The sequence below is a fragment of the Bactrocera neohumeralis genome, chromosome 5 (assembly GCF_024586455.1).
Source record: "Bactrocera neohumeralis isolate Rockhampton chromosome 5, APGP_CSIRO_Bneo_wtdbg2-racon-allhic-juicebox.fasta_v2, whole genome shotgun sequence".
NCBI lineage: Eukaryota > Metazoa > Arthropoda > Insecta > Diptera > Tephritidae > Bactrocera > Bactrocera neohumeralis.
The window spans coordinates 24,129,685-24,154,335 of NC_065922.1; the positions used below are offsets into that span (position 1 = coordinate 24,129,685).

At 35.6% G+C, this 24,651-nt stretch overlaps 1 protein-coding gene across 1 annotated transcript in view; it reads left to right on the forward strand.

Moving 5' to 3' along the window:
* Positions 1-531: 531 nt before the first annotated feature.
* The window catches only part of LOC126759380 (uncharacterized), a 65,402-nt gene continuing 41,282 nt past the window's right edge, over positions 532-24,651 (forward strand). The window contains exon 1 of the mRNA XM_050474115.1: positions 532-589. The gene's annotated coding sequence lies outside the window, so the exon portion shown is untranslated. The remainder of the gene's footprint in view (positions 590-24,651) is intronic.

Consider the following 24,651-nt stretch of genomic DNA (forward strand, 5'->3'; position numbering starts at 1 on the left):
AAAATATCATAAAAAACAATTAAATTAATAATAACAAAAATTTTGAAAAGTATTTTCAACAAAAAAAAAATTCATTTAATACAAAAAAATTAAATCGGTACCAAAAAAAGTGTAAAAAATATAACAAAAAAATATTTAATAATATTTAAAAGTTGTATTTAATAAAAAAAACAAAAACGAGTTAAAAAAATATGAAAAAAATTTATTTAGTAATAATTTAAAAAAAAATTGTATTTAACAATTTTTTTTTTTTAAATTTATTTAATAATAATTTAAAAAAGATTGTATTTCATAATTTTTTTTTAATTTTTATTAAATATTTTTTTTAAATATTTTTTATAATTTTTTAATATTAATTTTTAATTTTTTATAACTTAAACATTTTCTTTTAAATAGTTTAAGTTAAAAAAATTAAAAATTAATACTAAAAAAAATATATTTATTCAGCATATTAAATTTGCTTTTTTCTTTGCCTTTTATACAACTCTTATAGAAATCAACATTCAATATACAAACATATTGCTTGCAAGGATTATAGGGCTTGTTGCTCTTAAGCGATTTGGATTAATTGATTTACAGTGTTTTTGAGGTGAGTACAATATATTTTTATATTAAATTAAAAATTTGTTTTTTTTTGTGTAAAGGAAGTAATATTAGTAGAAAGTAAAATTAAACTTCAATCGATGACTTTTGTGTTAGAAATGTTAATATTTATATAAATTCTAAATTAATAACAAATTCAATCTTCATTCGCAACGTTAGATTCTTAAAATATTGGATGATCGAAAATTTTCGTATTTTGTCAATAAATGTCGTTGCAGTCGTTATTGTGTTTTACCATGCATTATGTCTTACCATGTAGCGTTGAAAAGGTGAGATTTCACTTTTCATTTAACCAAAAAAAAAAATTAAATTCGGGGAAGTTGAAAAAAAAGTTAAAGCTGTTCAAAAATGAGTGAAAATAATAAAGAAATTCGCTATATTTTGAAATTTTTATATAAAAAAGGGAAGAATGCCACGCAAGCCACCAATGAAATTTGTGAAGTTTACGGAGAATATGCAGTTCGTGTAGCACAACGATGGTCCGCTCGCTTCTGCTCTGGAAATTTTGAAATTTCGATTTACACTGTTGAAAGTTTTACACTAATCGAATAATGTCTGCAGCGTAAAAATCTCACAAAAGTGGTCGACCAAAATGGTACATATTTGTTAAATATAAAAAAAAATAAGTTGAAGTTTGATCAGAAATACGAAAAGACTTTTTTTGACTACCCAATATCATTTACCCGGAGAATGCAATTACACTTTCCGGCTGCTTTTTTGTCACAATCTATTAAGAAAACCAAATGTTTATCTCACTAAGATGCTCTCTCAACCATTTGCAGGCGCATGCTAAAGTGACGTCAGCAAAACGTGTGGTAGATGAGCCGAAATGCGACAAAGTACCATATGGTACCAAGATAATAATGTTTGACAATGAATTTTATTATTCTCATTTAATTGTAAAAAGTGTAGTGTTCGCGGAAAGAAATTTTAAGATGGTATACCGTCGTGCAAACCTCGTTTGTGAGCCAAATTCAGGATCCAGGAAGTTTGAAAGTTTGAGTGAATATGCGATCATCAATACAGCCCTCTCTGATTTATTCTAGTAAACAAAATGTAAAAACAAGACGAAAATGATGAGGATTTCACTTTTGTCGTACTAATGATTATGAAATTGTCTTCTAAAGAAAGCCTTAACTATGGGTTAAGCCAGAAATGAGCCTCATAGCTGAACACATTGGCTCGAAAACGTCGCAACTTCTTGCAACTTTTCAAGAACCCATAGAGCACAGCGATGTCCCTTATGAAGGTCGAACGGCTTCAGTTCTTGTCCAAGCTGTATTTTGTACGCTTTCAATTTAAGATCTTACTCTCATTCTCAGCTGCGGCTGCTATATTTTCTTCACTGCGTGCTGCATGTGGTCTATTCGATCGAATATTATCCAATAAGCAATGCAGGGTCTCAAGATGGATGAAGGTGTTGTGAGTAGGCCGATTATGTTAATCATACGAGTAAGTTGAGCGAAACGCGCGAAACATAATTTTTACAGAACGTGAATTTTCATAATAAAGTTGAAACGTTTTTCAGGCGTTGGTCATTCCGTGATAAAATGTCGAACAATATTGAACAAAAATAGCATGACAACTTGACATGACTCACGCGTCATCTGTCAAAAAATGTTATTGAAAAAAGTACCTCTACTTGGATCATCCGTTATAACTATAGTTAAGTGAAAATAAGAAATATTTGATTTGTGTTGAAGAGACATCAATATTAAGAAACTCAGTGCCCTTGCTTCTAAAATTGTTTAACGAAGAGCTATTGATTTCTCAAGCGGTGCTCTTACCTTGGCCGCTACAAGCCGATAAGTTAGCAGCATGAAGGTACACATTACGGAGACAAGCATAATAACTGCATTCACGCAGTGCGATAAAATAACTATAGGTGATGCCATAAAATTGCTAGAGCAACTGACCATCTATTATGTCTTAAGTAATGAAAATGGCTTTTACGATCTAAGAAAATCAAATTTTAGAGTTATTAGCAAATATCGATGCCAGTGTGGTGGATTAAAATTTTATTAATTTACAAGTGAACCGCACAAATGTGGGCAGGGACAAATCAACAAAAAAAATCAGCAGAAAATCGCATAAAAACGCTGCCATTGTTGTTATTGTTGGCTTCAAAAGGCGAACTCGTGTATCGTCGCAGATTAAATAGAAATAAAAGTCGCTTGTAGAAGTCGTAAATTGAATTGAATATCGCCACTGATTGGCACACAATAGTTCTCAAAGAAAGCGTTAAGACGAGATGAGAAAGAAAGACACAAAGCAATAAAAAAAAACGCACAGCAACAATAACAAAGCAAAGCACACCGTCTGCGGAAAGAGAAAATGAAAAGGTCGTTGGGGGTTTTGATTGATTTGTGGTCCGCAAAAATTTCACACACCTTAATGCGTGCAGGTAGATTTTTGCCACTTAATGTCTAGGTTGTTGCTGTTGTTGATTATTTATTTTTTGCTGCGCTTCTCGACAAGTCACGCATGCGCAACGCAGCACTTGACAAGTATGCGGCTTTGGGTGTTTTTTGCGCGCGTAAACGATAATTTATGGTGTTGTCGGGAATATTATTGGGTAGGATTGATTCGTTGTGGCTGCTTAAAGAGTTTATTGGGTCAGCAAAAAAAATGATATTTTTGTTATTGTACGGTTTTGCTTTTAGCGCAATTTTTTTGTCTTGTAGACTTAGCAATCAGTCAATGTTGCGGAAGACATTGATTTTTGGGATACAGTTAAATGACTGCAGGGAAGGTTTCTGTAGATATGTACAAACAACAGGTGTATGTGTATTTAGAAAATATAACTATTTTTAGCTATTTTAGGAGAGCAATTTATAAATATGTCAAAACGTTTGTTGTTGACAAAAAAGTACCCGGAAATTCTAACCAAAAAGCGAAATATTTAATGATTCATCAATTTTTAATTTATCGCCTTCAAAGTAATCCCCACCAATTGTAATACACTTATGACAACGATTTTTCCAGTCCTCGAACCACTTTTCATAAGCAGTTTTTGGGATGACCTTCAGCTCCTTCAGCGAATTTTGTTTTATTTCTTCGATCCACTGAAAATGGTTTCCACGGAACGGAATTTCTGTTTGGGGAACAAGAAAAAATACCACGCAACCAAAACTGATGAATATGGTTTTCGGCTTGAATTTTGATCACAATCGTGGTTCAATGCGATGGTGCATCGTCTGTCCCTTCGGAACAAATTTATAATGCACCAAACCACGATCATCGTAAAAAACAATGAGCATCACTTTGATTTTTGAGTTACTTTGGCGTAGTCTTTCTTGTCCTCTTGTCTTCCGATTATTGTTGACGTGTTTGCATGTCAAACTCATGAATTCACGTCTTATCGGCAGTTATGATGCTCTCCATAAATGTGGGATCGGAGTTCGCACGATCAAGCATGTCCAAAGAACTCTGTTTACGGTACTCCGTTTTGAAAAAAATTCAACTTTATGGAGACGAGTAATGCAACGAACTCACGAGATAGTATGCCGAGTTGCCATTTTTCTTCTGACACTTGCCTGACGATTTTCAAGCATCATATCTTTCACTCTTTTCATATTTTCATCAGTGGAAGAGATCGAAATTCCTCCAGAACAATGCGTGTCAATGACCGTCTTCGAAGACTTTGTACCGCTCGAAGGCTTATATTTTTGATAAAATTTGATCACCTTTTCAAACATTCGCAACGATTCAGCACTCGAAATTCGGTTAGAAATACAAAATTTGAGACAAATATTTTGCTCGATATTTTTACCCACAACTTCCGCGTACATTTTGGTCACAATGTATTTCAAGATCTTCTCAAGTGTATTTTTTAAAACAAGAATACTGTAATAATTCCTTCTGGAGAAGTTAGATGGAGTAGATGTCCGACGACACACACCTAGACCTTTAGGAGGTCTTAACTAACGGCATTAAAATTCTCACACACTATTATGTCTTCCCTAAAATCTTCATCAGTACTAAAAGTTTTATTTCTGCTACCTCGGAAACATCGTCAACTGATCATGGCGATTCTTTTCCTATACAAAAACTTGCATTGGCATAGAAGATGTTTCCTCTTGGAAGATGTTTGTTTGCCGATTAAATATCTACAAGTAGTCAGAGGCATATAAATTCCATACGTTTCGGTGTCTAATTGTATGGTGGTGCCTGGTCTGGTCAGTCCAACTGTTTCGTAGTTATCAGTAATATCATTATGACCTGGAATTCATTGGCGGATTATCGTGAAATAAGCTAAAACCACTGAGAGATCAGACATCCTTTCACCATCTTATCTAAGAGACGAGACTTTAGGGATACCAAAGCCGCTTCGGTTTTTGTATATATGTGACCTGGTCTAGGGAAAGGGGGCTTAGGTGTCAAAAAAAAGGAGAACAATTAATGAGATAACGAGAAACTGACGATTATTTTTAACAGATTTTCCCAGAAAACTAATTTTCGCACGTTAGCTCCCTTTTCGTAGACCAGGTCACATATAAATAAAATGCATATTGTGTCTTCAATTGCCAATCTCTCTTTTCAATGGAAAAGCAAGAAGATTGGGGACCGAATTTTATATCAATTCCTTAGAAGTAAGACCCATTAATCAGTTCGCTATGCTACACTAAAAATAAAAATAAAAAAAAGGAAACGAGTTGATTGGAAATTCGAAAGTGATACAATTTTCGAACCAGTGAAGGGACTTTTAATGGTAGTGGTTTCTGTATTGGTCCTTTCTGAGCATTCAAAAGTGTCGGAAAACTGTCTTTCCCACGCTGTTTTCCAGTTCGAAGGCCATTTTTCCTCAAATTAGGTAAAGCTTGTAAAAAAATCTTTCAGCTGAAGTATGCTTAGCTATGAAATAATTTTTTTTTTCTCACTAGCAATTCATGTTTTAGAAAAACATTTATTATAAATCACGACCTAAAAACTATCAAAATTACTATTAGTTTTGAACAGATGGTTGGAGAAGAGTTTCGATTTCCAAGCAGGGTAAGCTAAATTTGTATTTGATTATTTTGGTTAAATTAAATTATTTTAACTAATTAAACTGGTTTGTGTTTTACTTTCAAAATATTTATCTTTGAAAATCACAAATAAATCACTCATAAAACCTTTCCCAAAATAAACATATTTCAATCCGAATAATATTATTACGCGGCAAACAAAAATGTATTTCCACAATGAGCCAAGATTTTCCACTTTTACTTTTATTGACTTAGTTTTTGCCTTCATTTTACTTTTCATCAATGGTCCAGCACTCAATAGAGTCTCAAAAAATTGCTAAAATAAACAAAAATCGGTTAGCCAATCGAATTCCATATCGATAAAATACCGTTGTCGGATTAAGCATTTGTGTACGACAATTTGATTTCTTTGTTTTGATTGAATATGCAAATTCCGCTAACGGTGTTGACAAGTAAAAGTAGCGCTCTCAGAGCATCGGTATGTAAATAGCAGCTTAAGCTGTGCTGCCTCACAATGGAAATGAATAATTTATGCAGACTTTAGAGCGTTCGAGAGCTGGAAACAAGTGATCATAGTTGGATACAGGTGAATGTGTGTATTTGTGTGTGGATGTGAAAGAGTCTGCAAAATCAATGAATGAATGCTTTGTAGACATATTTATATGTAGGTAACTGTAACGCTTTCTTCAGCGTTATATTGGTGTCGCTAGCTAAATTGCTTTGATATGGTCAGAAAATATTATATATCCGTAAATTAAAAATTTACATTAATGAGGTCATTAATTCCCATAAGCTGGCTGCCGTAATAAATCTGAATTTCATGGCATGATTTTATATAGCATTTATTGTTGTAAATATGGATTACTCGAGTGTGAGGAAATCGTTTAGTTAACGCCTATTTAATCGAATTTTAAACGGTACTAATTTATGTTGTTATTTTAGTTTTGTTTATAATTTATGGTGGGAATTTACTTTGTATGAGAACTAAATAGTTTTAAAGGGCACATTGGCAGTCAAACTTTTTGTATGCAGTTTGAAGTCCCAATGGTGTTAGTAATATTTTTGCAAGTTTTCACTCGTCGATTTGAAGTTAAAATTGATTTATTTCAGCCGTTGAAAGTTTTTCTCGATTTGTGAGTTTTACAAAACTGTATATACAATACCGCCCAAATTATATGTTATTATATGTATATATGCCTACATTCAAAGTATTCTATGAAATTTTTCAAAAGCTAATGATTTGGATAATTTTCCTTACAATTATTTGAAAGTTGTTAGTTTTCATTGGATTATTAAGATTAAATATATGTTATATAAATATATGTGAAACCTTTATTTTTGGACCTTTTAAAAATTTGAATACTTCGGCTGTACCAAAATACCCTTCATAAATGCATTTCTTAAAGCATAAAAGCTGATGATAAGTTCTTTACTATGGTTTTTTTTTTTACCCTGAACAGGGTATATTAAGGCGCTTTGTCAAAGTTTGTAACACCCTTTTGGAAGCGTCGGAGACCCTATAAAGTATATATATAAATGATCAGCTTATGTTGAGCTGAGTCGATTTAGCTATGTCCAATCTGGTCGCATGTCTGTCTGTCTGCATATATACCAACTAGTCCCATCAGTTTTTAAGATATCTTTTTGAAATTTTGCAAACCTCATTATCTCTTCAAGAAGCTGCTGAGTTTTATCTGCCATCTTTTTGCCCATTCTAAGTCTTTATTTACAGAAAAATAGTAGTTGACTCGTGTTCATTACCACCAACAGCATTCAACGCGGTATTATCTGCAAATGTGGCTGTTGAATAATTGCAGTCTACTGGCAGGTCATGCATGAATTCAATATTAAGAAGAAGACCCAACACCATACCTTGTGGAACTCCTGCTTTTATTTCCCTAAGCATAGAATACTCGTCACGGTAGAACAGATATTTTTTCTTCAAAGGCTTTTTCAATAATGTGTGTAATTCTATGGATTTTATTAATCATATAATGGTTGGCTCAGTTGGTTGCAAACTGATACAATGGAATTATGGTTTTTCGTTCTATGATTTCATTGAAACGTTTCATGAGAATTTTCTCAAAAAGCTTCGATATTATAAGTAGAAATGATATGGACCTGTAAGAAGATACATCATATCCTGGTTTTCCTAGCTTTTGAATCATTATAACTTCAATAGTTTTCCAATAAGTTGGTACGCGTTTAATAATGTTGGTAACTTCTACTATACTTATTGGAGGAAGCTGTTTTAGAACCTCGGCAGTAATCAGGTCGTAACCGGGAAATTTTTTGGTTTTCAGGTTTTTGATTTTCTCATTCAACTCACTGCTTGTACAACTTGAGATTTCTTCGCTTTATTGACTGAAATTCTTATATAATTGTGCAAAAAGTACTTAATATTTGATATTTTTTTTTTTTTGAAGAAGTGAACTGACTGAGACATGTGCGCTATTCTGCAATATGTTTATTCAGGTTTCATCTATAAAATCAGAGTTTTTGAGTGTCGGATGTCAAAACAGGCGTCCAAAATGGCGGCTCCAGCAAAAGGTGTTTTGAAAACCGACCTCATCTGCGGGCACGATACAGGTCGCAATTCGTTGTCTACAAGCAGAAAATCAAACGAATCCTAATGATAACATTCCGTAGAGGCGCCCAACCTAAAAAACATGAAAAAATTCTTTACAGAAACAAAATGGCGGCCACTTAAAAATAAAGTATCGTTTTTTCGCATGGTTTTTTCACTTTGACATGTTGCAAAAAATCGTTCATGATCAAAATATTTCGATTTTGTAGGTTACAGCGCCGGAGAATTTTGTCTTCTTTTAGGCGGGCAAACCGCGAAGATACTTGGTTGAATGAGATAAAAACGAGAATGCCCTCTGATTAGAAAAATCTTGTTTCGAGGAAACGAATGTCAAAGTTCAAAAACAGTCCGTCAATGCTCAGGACATAGGTCCGTTCAGGGTCGTGTTGCGACGGATCGAAAAAACATTTTACCAACATATTCTAGACAATTTAAGCCTTCGATTTGTACAATAAAAAAATCGATTTTTTTAAGAAATTTTAAAAGCGGACCCCCTTAATTAAAAGTTAAGGAAAGTTGTTTTTCGATACAGAAATGTCAAAAATCACCAGTAATTCATGCAATAATCTATCACTCTTATTACTGTTAAAAAAAAAATTAGAAAAATATATTTTATCTTCTGTATATATAAAATTTAGGTGTCGTGTTGTTTGTCCGGGAAACCGATTGATGAACCGATTTTAGAAAAATTTAGCACACTGTGTCCAGTTCAAACTAATTTAGAAGATAGGATAGTAAAAATAATCCATAAATAAAAAATACAGTGAGAGCTCTATTAAATGGACGCTCTATTAAGCGGACATCTCCATTAAACATGTACATTGGCCGAACCCACAATTTGTTGATGTTTATTAAGTACAATCTATTAAGCGGACAACTCTATTAACTGAACAGAAAGGCTGGTAACCAGACATTGAGAAAGCAGCCTTAAATTCGTTATTTTTTCCAATGAAATTTATTTGTATGAACATTTTCAAAATTAAACCTCAAGTACAATCCCTTGGATTTGTATACCGACAAAAACGTTTTCGCCTTCATTCGTAAAAAAATGAATATTGTATTGAATAGTTTATTATATTATATGAATAATAGTATAATATGTACATATATCACAGCAACGCGTGGTCGGATCCACTAGTATTATTCTTTCTATTTTTGAATGCAAAATTTAAACGGCAACGATGAAGTTTTGAGATAAAACGTTTGATTATCGAAAATATCACCGGAAATGTTAATGAATGTTGATTGGGAAGTTGAATGAAGAAATGTTTAAGTTGCGGTAGGCGCTCTTCAGAAGGCTGTAGCTTCCCATTGGCTTACCTTTCGCGAGGTTTATAAAAAAAAGGCCCAAAGCAAAAATATCAATTTTAGGTTTAGATTTTTAAATTTATTCCTTTATCCATTGACAAATATTGTATCAAACATTTTCAAAAGTAAACCTCAAGCACGATCTTTTGGATGCTTAAACCAGCAATAAAGTTTTCGTTTCTATTTGTAAACAATTCATGTATTTTTTATTTATGATGAAGGAATTTTAGTCAAATATTTATTAATTTTATTTATTTTGCTTAAGTAAAAACCATTCAAATTATAAATCAAAAAGTTAACGTAAAAATTTAAGATTTAGATTAATTTTCTTTGGTCATTTAAAATTTTTAAGCATGGAGAGCAAATGGAATCAAGGGAAAAAAATCATGGAAAGCAAAGAATCTTTTTTATGCAAAAATATTAATATTTATTAATAAAATTAATTTATGTTTCATATCTTCCGCTTTCAATATTTATATAGGAAAAATAGAAGTGTTTCTTGCCTATGGCTACCCGAAAGTGACCTCTGCGTACGAAGAAAATGTCGCGAAAAAGTAACGCTAAAGAATTTCAACTATTTGCAAGCAAATAAACAAAAAAATAAGAAAGACAGACAACGAAAACAAACGACCAACCAAACACAAACAAGCTTTTGCTGAAAAGTGACCGGTTCATGCTGTGGCAGCGGCAGCGGCAATGGCAGCACAACGAATATTTGACTAAAGCGCATACAAACATCCTTAAAGAAAAACAAAAGACTTGAGCAACGAACTTGTAACGAAACTGTTTTATACATGTGTGTGTTGGTATATATACGTATACAGTTGAACAACAACAATTGAACGCGTTGCAATGTTGCAAAGAGGCGATAGAAACCGCAAAATAAAAATAAAAAACCATGCAAAATATAGAAATGCATAAAATAACGGCAAAATATTGAGAGGCAGCCGAAAATTGCAAAACTGCCAAACAATAAAAAAGAGTAATGCGGAGGAAGCCGCGAAAAAGGTGGAAATGCATTTTTAAATATATGTGAACGTGTGTGTGTGTGTGTGTAAACAAGACGCTGCCTTGGCCACTCAGACGTCTGCTAACTCGTAGTGGTCGCTGTGGCACAGCCTGTTCTATGCAGCTTGCAACACGCACGCATTTTGAGCGCTAGTTCTACGCGACATTCCACGCTTCCTGCGTTATTTGTCTGCAACTTTGTTATCGCTGTTGTTGTTTTGTTTTTTTTTGGCTTCTTTTTTGTTTGCAATTTATTTTGCTTGACTTTTGACTGCATATTTTATTACACTTTGCCTCATGCTTGTGCGCTGGCACGCAGGCTGACTTGCTTGCGGCATGCTTTTATACCCTGAACAGGGTGTGTGGTTATAGGTGAATTAGTCCCTCAGTTTTTGAGATATCGATACAAAATTTTTCACATGTTCTTTTCACTACAAGATACTGCTTATTTGTTGGACTCACTGATATAGGACCGCTCTAGCTTATAGCTGCCATACAAACTGAACGGTTGAAATCAACTTCTTGTATGGAGACACATTCTATTTGACGAGATATCCTCTCAAAATCTGGCATAAATAATTGCCTTAAGTAGCGGTACAATCTCCGAAGAAATTGTTTAGATCAGACGACTATAGCATATAGCTGCCATACAAACTGAACGTTTCAAATCAAGTTCTTGTATGGAAAAGCTTTATATTTCACGAGATATCATCACGAAATTTGGTTCGGATTATTAACGAAAATAGCGGTATAATCTCCAAACAAACTGTATAGATCGGATCACTATAGCATGTAGCTGCCATACAAACTGAACGTTTCAAATCAAGTTCTTGTATGGAAAAACTTTATATTTCATGAGATATGCGCATAAAATTTCGATTGAATTATTGCTTAAAAATAGCGGTATTATTTCCGTACAAATTATTCAGATCGGCTCACTATAGCATGTAGCTGTCATACAAATTGAACGTTCAAATCAAGATAAAGATATTTTTATACCCTTTTATGCAATAAGAAATGCAGCTGTGAAGGGTATTTTTCTTGTTCTATCTGTTTTAACACTTATTTTTTTGTAGTGCGTGTGTTTAAGGCTTTAGTTTGTTCGCCACACAGCAGCTGCAGGCAAACAGGACGCGCAGACGTTGCCACTGCTTTTGCTATTTTGCTTATTTGTTGTTATTGTTTTGTTTTTGTTGCAACATGAAAATCCTGCCATCGCGTCGTTAATATTTAACACATTTAATGGCTCATTTAGCTCAAGCCAAATCAAGGCACAGACGCAGCCAAACCAAAACAGTTCGAGTTAAATGGGGTTGCTGGCTTTGGTTTGGTGCCGTTCTCGCGCTCATTTGCCGCAGTTTAGTCTGAATTCACCTGGTTTGGACACGTATTTGCGTTAATCATTTTACAATTCTAGAAATTCAGCAAATTAACTGTTCACTAATACCATAACTAATTTATGTGCCGACTTATAAGTGGCCAGCCAGTCGACGGACGGTGCCAAGCAAGCAACTGGCTAAGCAAATATAGAGACAGACAGACAGACGGTGAGGCAGCCGGGCAGACGGACAGCTGCAATTGCATTTTGTGCTTACTTTGGCCATTATTGTGGCTTAAATATGGTTCAGGTGCCATTCAATCGTTTTGAGCGTATTTAGTGCGCAACTCGCCACACGCTCACACATCTGTATGTGTATATATATACATACATGTATGTATTTGTGCATCTTCGACGCTTTCTTTATTTTGTATTTCTAATTCAGCGGCGTTCGTGTCGTCCAAAACTCACAGCTTCTAGTCGCTTGCATGTATGTGTGTATGTATCCATATATACATACATATGTATGTGTGCGTGTGTGTTTAAGTAGTTGCAACACCGATTTATGCTGGTAATTATAAGCGCATTGCGCGTATCTCATTGATGTTGATGAGTTGTGGAAAATGCTGCCTTTGCCGTGCCACCGTTCCACCGTATTATGTACATGGTGGTGGCTCCAAAGAATGTTGTTTGTTGCATGTCGTCGCGAGCAGAACTAGTCTGCACACTGGGATTTTCAACCTAATTACATTTATGGCCGCTGCTGTACTTCCTATTACTTCCAAGTTCTGCTTTTTATTTATTTTTTGAACTGTTTTTTATTAATTATTGCATTTTAAGCCTTTTTATTTGGGTATTATTGATACCACTTAGACTGCAGCTGCAACGCGGGTCTGAGAACTAAATTGATTTGTAGAATTTTAATATTTTATGTCAATTCATAGAAAATAATACTTTTTAAGCTTATTTTCTTAAACGAAATTGTTAAAAAAGTGAATATGTATGACTTAAATTCGGTGTGCGTTCGATGAGCGAGGTGAATTTTCAAGACCACATCTTCACTGTTTTGTTTGCCGAAGATTGTGTGTGAAAAAGTCGTATCCCCACTAGAAAAAATGTAAAAATTGTATAGGTCCTAGAGAAAGTTTTCTCAAATTAGACGAATACTCGTATGATCACCATTATCGTGAGTTGAATTTATGCAAACGGCGATTAACTTTTAAGAGTCAGAACTGTCTACAAATTATGGTAGCATGTTTAGATATCGAAAATGACGCTCAATCGTCAAAAAAAAACGCGCAGCTACACCAACAGAAGCAAAGAAATCTATATACATATGTACTGGGCAAAACGTTTAACAGAAATATTTTGAAAATTAGATAAAGCGTCAACAGAAATACTGTAAAAAGGAAGAATATAATATGATGAATATAAAAAAAATATTGGGTAGTCGAAAAAATCTTTTCGTATTTCTGATCAAACTTCAACTTATTTTTTTTTATATTTATTTTGAACTTTAATGAACCAAATACCATTTGGTCGACCACTTTTTATCATTTTTCCGCTAGAGACATTATTCCATCAGTGTAAAACTTTTCGGCGGAAAACTGCGACAAGTCATTTTCACAGGCTTCTCTTGAAGCCAACTTTACTCCCCACTAAGAGAGTACTGCATTGACTGAGACAAATGGTAGTCCGATGGTGTAAGGTCTGGACTATATGGTGGATGCAACAAAACACCCCAGCCAAGCTCTCGCAGTTTTTGACGAGTCATCAAAGATGTGTGTGGCCTAGCGTTATCCTGATGGAACACGAAGCCCTTCTTTTGATCAGTTCTGGTCGTTTTTTTTCGATTGCTTGCTTCAATCTCATCAGCTGTTGACAGTAAAATGTAGAATCAATCGTTTGACCAGGCTGTAGCAGCTCATAGTGGATGATTTCTTTCCAATCCAACCAAACACTCAGCATAACCTTTTGAGGCGTCAATCTTGGCTTTGCGACCATTTGTTGAGCTTCACTACGCTTGGACCATGATCTTTTTCGCACATTATTGTCGTATTTGATCCATTTTGCGTCTCCTGTTAGCATTCGCTTCAGAAATGGTTCGATTTCATTTCGTTTCAGCAAAGAATCGCAGATGTTAATTCGGTCAATTAAAATTTTCACAGACAATTCATGTGGTACCCAAAAATCGAGCTTCTTTTCGTAGCTAGGCTTTCTTAAATGTTTCAAAACCATTTGTTAAGTTCCTTAGTGATGTCATGGCTGCTTATGTGACCGTCCTGGTCAATCTTTTCCATAATTTCCTCGACTTTTTTAACGTTAGATCGACCAGAGCGAGATGTAACTTTCACATCAAATTTCAAGAACGGAAGCGAAAGAACCGTTGTGTGCTACACGAACTGATACAGTATCATCTCCATAAAAAATTTTCGTTGGTGACTTGCGTGGCATTCTTCCTTTTTTTTACAAAAATTGCAAAATATAGCGAATTTCTTCATTATCTTCACTCATTTTTAAACAGCTATAACATTTTTTTCATCCCCTAATGTATATTCGTTTTATACAGAAAAGGCATCAGATGGAATTCAAAATAGCGTTATATTGGAAAAAGGCGTGGTTGTGAACCGATTTCACCCATATTTCGTACATGTCATCAGGGTGTTAAGAAAATTTATATACCGAATTTCATTGAAATCGGTCTAGTAGCTCCTGAGATATGCTTGGTCCATAAGTCGGCGCCAAAAAAATTTTTAAATTAAATAAAAAGCTTCCTTCTGCCACTTTTTCCGTAAAATTTAGTGTTTCTGACGTTTTCAACATAACCTTTGTATGGGAGGTGGGCGTGGATATTATCCGATTTCTTCCATTTTTGAACTGTATATGGAAATACCTGAAGAAAACGACTCTGTAGAATTTGGTAGACATAGCTATAGTAGTTTCCGTATGTACAAAAAACTTTGTAGGGGGCGGGGCCTGACTTTTAAAAAAAATTTTTCCAAATTTTCCCTAATGCGATCCTTTGTTGCCAATATTTTTTTTAATATCTTTATTTATGGCTTAGAAAAAAATAGGTTTTCGGTTTCCGCCATTTTGTGGGCGTGGCAGTAGACCGATTTTGCCCATTTCGAGAGAAAACCTTCTTATGGATAAAGCCAAAAAACGTGTAAAGTTTCATCATGATATTTAAATTTTTACTAAATTTTTGACAGCTTGCACGGAAAAAACTCGGATAACAAAGACGGACGGACAGACAGACATCGTTTTCTTATATTTTTCTTTAGGGCTCGTCGCCCTGATCACTTTGGAATATATAACCCTAATATTTGATTCTTTTAGTTTTAGGAGTTTCACAAACAACCTTGTTTTGTTTTCAACAATTACTTGTACCCTGGGGTCTCGTTAGCAAAAAATTGTTGCCAGAGTATAAAAATAAACTCACTTGTAAATAAAATAATAATATAGGGTGAAACCAAATAAATCTGAGGAGAGTCACGTTCACTTTATATAGCGTATGATACGACCAATAGAACCGTGACTCTCTAAAACATTACTTAAGAAACTTTGATATTTTTCATGAGAATGAAAAGCTAATATTTTTGAATATAAGAAAGAAGGCGTGTATATACTTCTTCATATACATACAAATTTTAATGACCACAAATGATATTATTAGTTAGGAAGAAAATTGAGTCATGTCCTTCCCTCCAATAAATAATAAATAATAAATCGTGACAATATTGGGCGAAATCGAAGTTTTATGTTTAGTGAATTCATATGACTTTACAATATTTACATTTTCTCGACTTTATGGCACTTTGTGAGTTCCATTCCAAAAGAATTTTTGGTACTCAGTTCTGATGTGAAGGGTTTTCCATTGAGACCATTTTACATGGATCGGAATAAATAGTAGTCAGAAGAGGCAAGATCGGTGCTGTCGGAGGCGAAACTTTTCAGCCGTAGTTTTGCAAATATAGTTTTTAACTGGTCCTGCAACAAATGGTCCTGACAGGCCGATCGCTGTCATTGCTGGAAAATTATTGCTTCGTGTTTAGTAGCCGAATTCGGGCGTTTTTCGGCAATCATTCCTTCACCTTGATGAGTTTTTATCTGTAGCGTTACCCATTAATGGTTTCATTTGGTTTAAGAAGCTCATATGTAATGCCCTTCTGGTCACACCAAATATAGAGTAACTTGGCAAAATGGATATTTGGTTTTACCATTGGTTTGGTCTTATTTTCACCACAAATCAATAGCCGATGCACTAGGCACTTCTTTTAGTAGCGTTCAAGCAGCATTTCTGACATGTAAAATCGTTTTTAACATCTCTTGACTTGAATTCATATATCCCGATTTCAATGCTTTCAAATATATCCAACTTTTCACCATAAACTTCCTAAAGCACGTTGGATTTCGGCTGAGGTTTTCTTCATATTAAAGTAATGGAAAGGAACCCCCGCACAAACACTTTTTCAGGCATAAAGTTCGACATATTTGAGTGCAAAAATTATTGTTGCTCTCATTTCAAATGAGTTACATGCCAATACTGAAAAATGAGCACAAGAAAATAGGTTTCCAATGCTTGTTCGGAGTAATGGAACAATGGATAAAATATCAGAAGATAAAAACTAGATTACGACATCTCTTAGAAAACCGATTATGGGGTAGTTAAAGACTCAATACTAATTTTTAATGTCTTTATGGCCATTTCAACAAATTTGTCGCATTGATATCGAAATATGAAACACAGTCTTAATGAACGTTCTATAAATAACACTGGAGAAAAATATATATTTTTATTTATTTTATATCTTCAAAGCCAAAGTTGCTCAATGAGAAATTTATTAGTAAAAACTTAACTTAAAGTTTATACAAATAAATTTCATTTCTCATTTATTCAACTTCAATTTATATCACAACTTTATATTAATTTCATAATTTTACCCACAATTTTCGAACAAAACAAATTGAGGCAGTTACTGCAATCCGTAATCACATAGCAACAAAAAAATGAGGATTTAACTGCTCAACGACATTTCCTGCGTTGCACACAACTGCCTCATTATTTACCAAATACACTGTGAATGTGGTCAAACGGCTCAATAAATTATAGACGATTTAATGGCTTAACAACATAATTTCAGACGACGCATACTTGCAAGGCAAAATCGTAGAACAGGAAGGAAATAGCGGCAATCAGATGCCGCAAATGCTTGACGGAAAGAAATGTTAATATGTCAGCGAGAATAAAATAAATCAGCACCAACAAGCAGAAACGAAATAAGCAGAAAGCACAAGATAAAAACAAAAACACAAAAATTCTAAACGTTGTTGGAGCGGTCAGTCGAGCAGCAAGGCAGCCGGTCATCTTGCTAGCCAGTCATTATTCTTCGCGCACCTAGCAGCCAGACGCAGAAGAGTAAAAAATAGCTGTAAACGGCGTTCGATATATTACATGCCCGGCTATTTGCACACCAGCAGCCGGCTACGTAGAACATACCAAATAAATTCCAACATGTCAATTCGTGGCGGTGAAATTTAGCAAAGCTCAGCGGCGACAGCCCGGCAGCGAGGCAACGAGACAGCATTGTGGTGAGCAACGAAAATTGCTTAACTTAGTTGCGGCAGCAGGCAGCTGCAGAAATTGTTGTAGAGGTCGACTCAGCAGTATGAGCGCTTCCTCAGTGATTAGAGTGGCCAGCTATATTTTTTTGATTGTAATGTGGAGTTAGGTTTAACATCGGGTTAAGACAAGTAAAAATGCAAAAGTATTGAAATTTATGACTTGATGAATGAAGTGAAAATTAAAATAATAATAAAATATCAGAAGAAAAAAATTTTTTTTGATCGATCAAAATCAAGTGCTTGTATGGATAACTTTCTCATTTGAAGAGATAGTTACACGAATTTTTGTGTGAGTTATTATTTAAGACAATGGTGCAATCTGCGAAGAAAGTACTTAAATCAGATTACTATAGCATATAGCTCTCATACAAACTGCGCGTTCGCAAACAAGTGCTTGTATGAGAAACTTTTTCATTTGATAAGATATCTTAACGAAATTTGGTATGAATTCTTTACTAAAGCTATCATTTAATATCCAAGAAATTATTCAGATCGAGTTACTATAGCATATAGCTGCCATACAAATTGATCGATAAAAATCAGGAGAAAAATATTTTTTTACTCTTTATGGCACAAAAAATGCACCTGTGAAGGGTATCAAAGCGTTGTTGTTTTCAGAAGTTTACGTATTTTCTGGTTTTGACTTGATATCTGAAATGATCCCAATTCTTTGTCGAAAATTTTCGCCTACAAATATTTCTATTTTTAAAAATTTCTCAAAGAAAAAATGTTGAACCTGCTATATCGTAAATATTTTTTAAAGCAGGAATTAAATATCTATTAAAAAAGCAAGCAAATTAAAAAAAAAAAAATACTGCCAATAACCGCACCACTTCCACAGCCATTTCTAATTTTTAAAATACTTGAGGTTACTCATACGCATGGTGGCCCATGCACGGTGTGGCTCAGCAAAATGCTAATTTTTCAGCATGCGCCATTCCTCTTCGCGTTTTTTTTCCATTTTTTCGTTCATCAAATTGGCTGCTAACTTGCCACATTCCTTTCCTCGACCACATGTCCGTCTCTCTCTCCGCGTTAAGACAGCAAAGAATGCGAGGCATTTTCAGTGCTGTCTGCTAGCTGCGGCGCTTCTGCCTTGATGGCTAAGATGCATGCATGTGGTCAACCACAAAAGAGAAAAATATAAATAAAAATGCAACCAAAATCGCTGCAAAAGCGGCCTTAAGCATTACGAAAGCGCAAAGAAGCGTGTGCCTACCGTTTGTTGGCGTCTTAAATGTCTCCACACTTGTATTTATACGAAAATTCGCAAATAGATGCCCGTATTCGTCTTTGTTGCAATTTCTCATTCACTGACATGTCTTTCTGCCTCATACTTCACCCCCCGCACTAAGCTGACTGCGCGCCTGCATGAATGATTTGTGTTTGCTGCGCATGCGTTCGACCGCATCTGCCACTTTTTCTTCTGATTTTTCTTCTTCTTGCTGGAGTAGCTTATTGTTTGGCATTTCTTGTGTGTTGTTGCTTCTGTATTCTTTCTTTATTTTTTGGGTACTTTTTCTTTGTTTTTGTTATTTCTTTTTTTGCTTTTTTTCGTTTTTTTTTTTCGTTTGCGGCTGCTGCCCATCGCATGTGGCCTCAAACCCGGCTGTCTTTCAATTTGCGCAAATTTATTTTGTGTTTGTGTGCGGTCGGCTTTGTCAGTTCGCCTGTTTATTGAATTTGCTGATTAAGATGGATTGCAGACGTCCACATATTTCAAGCCGCACATTTTTAACCATTATAATTATATGTGCATTTCTGCGAGACAAGAATGTGTAAATGCTAGAGAAAACCATAAATCATTGCATAGTTGGGAGACGATTATGTGGTCATGGCCTTAGTTTAAGTAATTGCTGGTATCCATTATTTTTTACTATTAGCGGTTAATAAACAATTCGCATATTTGCATGACATTCAGAAGTTTGTTGTTTGATTGTTTGATAGTGGACGAAATCGGACTATAATTCCGCCCAGTTTCTACTTAACATCATTTTCACTATTTGCACCTTTAAACTTTTTTAATTTCTTCAGTATGTAAATCAAGCGAGGATACGGAAATAATCATTCGTCGAAAATTTTTTCCCATCTTTCCAGCGAGCATTATTTTGAGATCTGAGAACAGTTAATAGTCGCTGGGGCTGTTTTTCGATGTTTTCGTCCTTCAAACGGTCCTATCACGTTATATAATATAGCGACTAACGCTATTTTCTTTTTCAAGGTAGTCAATAAAAATTATTCCATGCGCATCCCAAAACACAGACGCCTTGCGGTTTTCCACGCTTTTGAGGAGATTCATGGAAGCAGTCCACTCGATGACTGTCGATTGTACAGTGCCTTCTGTCTTGAACAGCTTTACTTTACGGTCATTCAAAATTATTTTCTGGACTTTTTTGTTAATTTCGTCGGTAACAACCTGTGGCCGTGTTTCGTGTAAACCCGAATTTTATTTTCAACCAGTTTTTTCCAGTAACAAAAATCACTCAAAATCATATGGATATAATTCTAGTAGCACCATTTCTGTGTCAGGCTGGGGACCTTTCACTCAACCCTTACCCTAGTGCTCTACACAAAATATTCAGATTGTCGCTTTTCCAGTTGCCTTAATACCATATATCGGTATACGTGCATCTATTCTGAATAGTACGAGCCAATAGGTGTTGCTCCTGCACACATTGGGTCAGAAACCTCCTGATCTCTAGAAGGGTGATAGTAGAATCAAACGACTTTAGAATGACCAGGGAAGTCTATAGAGATACTCCGCAGCGTGGAGTGCTATCTTCGCTCATATGAACAAGAGTGGTGAATAAGTAGTGTTACGGAACTTATACGGCAGAGCTCTCAAGATAGTGACACACGCAGACAACATTGCCAGCTTAATGTTACACCATTAGTAGTATTATGGCCATCACTCTCAATGCAGTGCAGTGTTAAGCATCGCATACAAGTGCGGTTGAATGTGGAGAAAACGGATCTGTTTGTTTTCATTAAAAAAGACAACATCCCACCATGGAGGCTCCCTTCGATAAGTGGGACATAACTCTCTCCCAAGAACCGCACTAAATACCTTGGTGTAGTCTTGAACAGTACCATATTTAAGAAAGAGTAAGAAAGATCATCAATGTTTCATATGCATGTAGGCAGTAGCTCGCCACAACCAGAGAGCTTTTCGTTTCCAATAGTGTATAACGGGAGCTTTAAAAAATACTTCAATGGTGACTTTTGAACTAGTGCTAAATGTGCCACCTAAGGACATCTACGTTGAAAAATGCGCGGCAAAGCACGATTTTCAATTGGGAAAGGAGATTCAGAGTAAAAATAGAATGATATTGGTGAGGTAAAGGTATGGTAGCTGTGGACAATACATTATCAATTATACATACTGCCCAGAGTTGGGCGTAAGAAACCCTTTCAAACTGCCGGATCATTGCAGTATATTTCAAGCAGAAGTCTCCAGAGTTAACATCTACTTGGACAGCCAATCAAGACAGAAACCTCATTTCGCATAAACGTCAGAATTGGCTTGGAAAGTAGGGCAGCAGAGAAGAGGGTCGCTAGGAACAAACGACTTCACTTCAATTGGGTAACAGTTCACCAAAGCGTCAAGGGCAATGAGATAGTGAAAAAGATCCCTTGCATTGTCTATACGGAAGTTCAAAACGCGCTGCATCGATCTATCTGGGTGCATCATGCGTATAGCGGTAGAACAGAAATATACAAAGTTCCTACTGGCACTTGATAGAAGAGACTGTGGAAAAATAACTGCAATACTCACTTCTCACAATCTGATGACGCCCAAATGCGCCCAAAAAATTTAGTTTAAAGATTAAGATGATTGCAGAAAAAGTCAGGAGTAAGGCACTAGGGAAAAGTGAAGCATTTCTTCCAGCATTTGGGGTTCCAAGCTACGAGATACTAGCAGAGGTATCGTTAGTGAGACCACAGGGTCTGTTGAAGTTCAATCTACCCCTAATCGACTCCGTAACGGCACTCCATCTGATATCGCTGAAGACGAAACTGGTCTACGTGTGGCGGCTCATTAGCCCACCATACTAACCCAAGGCAATACATATACATACATATTTAAATTCAATATTTTCTAGCCTCCCGAAAAAACGTCCCACGCCTCTAGTTCGTAGCGATTGGCAACGCATCTAACACTCGGTTGGACTTTTCTGCTTGTTTTGTTAGAAATATTTAGTTTTTCTCGCTTCCAATTTAGAAGTAGTATATCTCGTGTATCGGATCATATTCATAGAGAAAGCATGGTCTTAAGATGGAAAGAACCATCACTGAACAGTGCTTTAGTGAATCGAACATACGACTGGTATAAATTTAACAGACTAATATAATTAAATAAAAATTATATAGTGATATAACCGATTTGAGTGATGAAATCAACAGAACAACTCTTTTGTGGCTTTAGCTGGCAATCTTTTGCACTACAGCAGATCTGAAACATAGCGAGCAGTTAAATGGCGAATCGAACACAATTATACGTTCAATAAAAGAGTCAATGACATTGTCGTTAATGAGAATTTGAGAAATTTCATACGAATATATTGTACACGTGATAAATTGTTTAAATTTGCATTTTTAAATTTACACTTTTACTTTCACAACGCACTTTCTCACATAACCGACTTGAGTGATATACCAACAAGTGTAGTATATACGCATGGGTATGCACAGTCAGCTTGCATATCTTATATCACAGACACATCAGCGCTTATCGTTCTATCATCTGCTGTGCAATTACAGAGTCGTTTCGTGGCGATGTGCAAAAATGTCGATTTGTTGTTGCTGTTTTATGCCAAAAATGCAAATTAAATAGATGAGTACGTGGCTTGGCATGTCATGCACAGAAAATTCGACGAAAATAATATATTATATACAGAGCTATGTGTATAAATATATATAGATCTGTAAATAAAAAACAACTCAACAACAAAAAAATTAGATTTTTCTGAAATTTTTTCCTCTCTAATCTATTTTTTTGTTAAAAAACAATGAGAACTGTTGGTATTTCATCAATATATCATTGAAATCATACTAAAGCCAAATTGTAAACCTTTGATTTTCTATACAAAAAAATCTTCATTATATCTTTTTTTATCACAAAACCACCATGGCATTCACTTCATCAGCAACAACAACAAAATCAGCTTTTAATACATACAATCTGAAAATCTCTCACTCATACCAAGAGTCGCACGCATTCATCACAACTGATTTGCATTGCGCCTCATTTACTTGGCCATGACTGTCGCGCGACTGCTTGCAGCTGTCAGCATTTCATTGATAGCGTTTTTTTAATTATTTAAATTTTATGGCATTCGTGGTTGTTGCTGTGTGCTGTTGTCGTTGATTATATTTTTTTAATTTCACATGCATTTGATTGTGCGGTTCAATATCACCACTCCGACAGGAAAGTGATTGACAAGTCAGCATCAGCAATTTACTTTCTTTGGACGCAATATAAATAAAAGTTACTACATTTTTTATTTGAGTGCGTTTTTTGTAGTCAATAGCAGATAAACTAACAAACATATATACGTAGATGTAGGCTCTCACTGGTTATTTAAATAATAATCTCCATGTGATTTGTATTATGAAACGTGACAGTTATGTTTTTTTTAATATTGAATGGCAATATTTTTTCAACCGAATGGTTTCGGCGCGGTTTTGAGCAGTTTTAAGTTATTTCAATGCTGAAAAATTCAACTCATAACTTTTTAAAATTTTATCTGCATCACAATTAAATGTTACTGGAAGACAGCTACTGATATAATACGAGTATATATGATAATATATGATAATACAAAAGAGTCAGAACTAGAAAATTTTCAAAATCAAATTTTTTTCATAGACAAAGCTTAGCCGAGTTAACAACAGCGCTCCTATCGTTTCTTCTTTTAGCAATTTAGCGCCAATTCGAGATACTAAATGCCGCCAGGTCCTTCTCCACATGATCCAACGGAGTTGAGGTCTTCCTCTGCTTCCCCGGGGAAACCGAATATACCCGCGGTAAGGCATGCCCGTCGTAAGAGGCGACTAAGATCCTGGCCACCAGTCCAGGGCTGTATGGAAGCTCAACTGGTATCACGACTTTAACCTGGTACCACGGGGAGCAGTTGCCCCTGGAGTTCGCTCCAGTCTGCTCATTGGGTTTGACCCTTCGTGGAGATTCGTGGTGGCTGTGGTTAAAACCCAAATCGCGGGAAGAACTGACTTTGTCAGTCGAATGTGGAGTTGCATTGCAACCGGGTGCCGGGCCCAAAGTACGGCAGAGGTTTTAGATGGGCCTCGAGCCCTACCAAGGTGGTTAGTGTGTCCATGCCACACTGCCAATTGGTACTGAAAATGTTTACCCAGTTTCCAGGGCGCTGATAGACGCATTGTATTGATCCGTTGTGCTTTTGAGCACCGTGGAGTTAAGCTGTCGACAGCAGGATCCCACGTTAAACACAATCAGACGTTGTCAATAGTGACGTGGGAAACAAGTCGCAAGTGCGACGACTGTTTGTTTGTTCATTACCAGACCCATTTACTTCGCTTCCTTATCCAATCTAGAGAAAGCAGAACTAACGGCGCGGATGTTGAGGCCGATGATATCAATATTATCGAATGCGCCAGCAGCTGTACACTCTTATAGCTATAGAATAAAATTATTTTCTCCAGCAGTAGATTGAAGAAGTCGCACGTAGAGAGTCACCCTCTGAAACCTCGTTTGGCATCGAACGGCTCGGAGAGGTCCTTCCCGATCGTGACGGAGATTTTGTTGATTTTCCAGGTCTAAAGCCACACTGACAAGGTCCGATCAGTTTGTTGACGGTGGGCTTTAATCTTTCACACAATACGCTCGAAAGAAACTTACCCACGGTAGTTGGCGCAGATTGGGGTCTCTCTTTTTGTGGATTGGGCAGAGCACACTTAAATTCCAATCGTCAGACATGCTTTCGTCCGACCATATTCTACAAAGAAGCTGATGCATGCTCCTTATCAGTTTTTCGCCGTCGTGTTTGAATAGCTAGGTCGACAATACATTGGCCTTCGCAGCTTTGTTGTTCTTCAGAACCTGAGGAATCATGATAATCGTTTTGAAAAGACAGTTCCGAGAAAAACTAACTTATTTGGATGTCGGTTGAGCAAAATACCTATGTATATCTCCTAAAATGGTTTGAATTTTGTAAAATTCACTTGTAGACATTTTCTTGAGTAGTTATTTTCGAAAT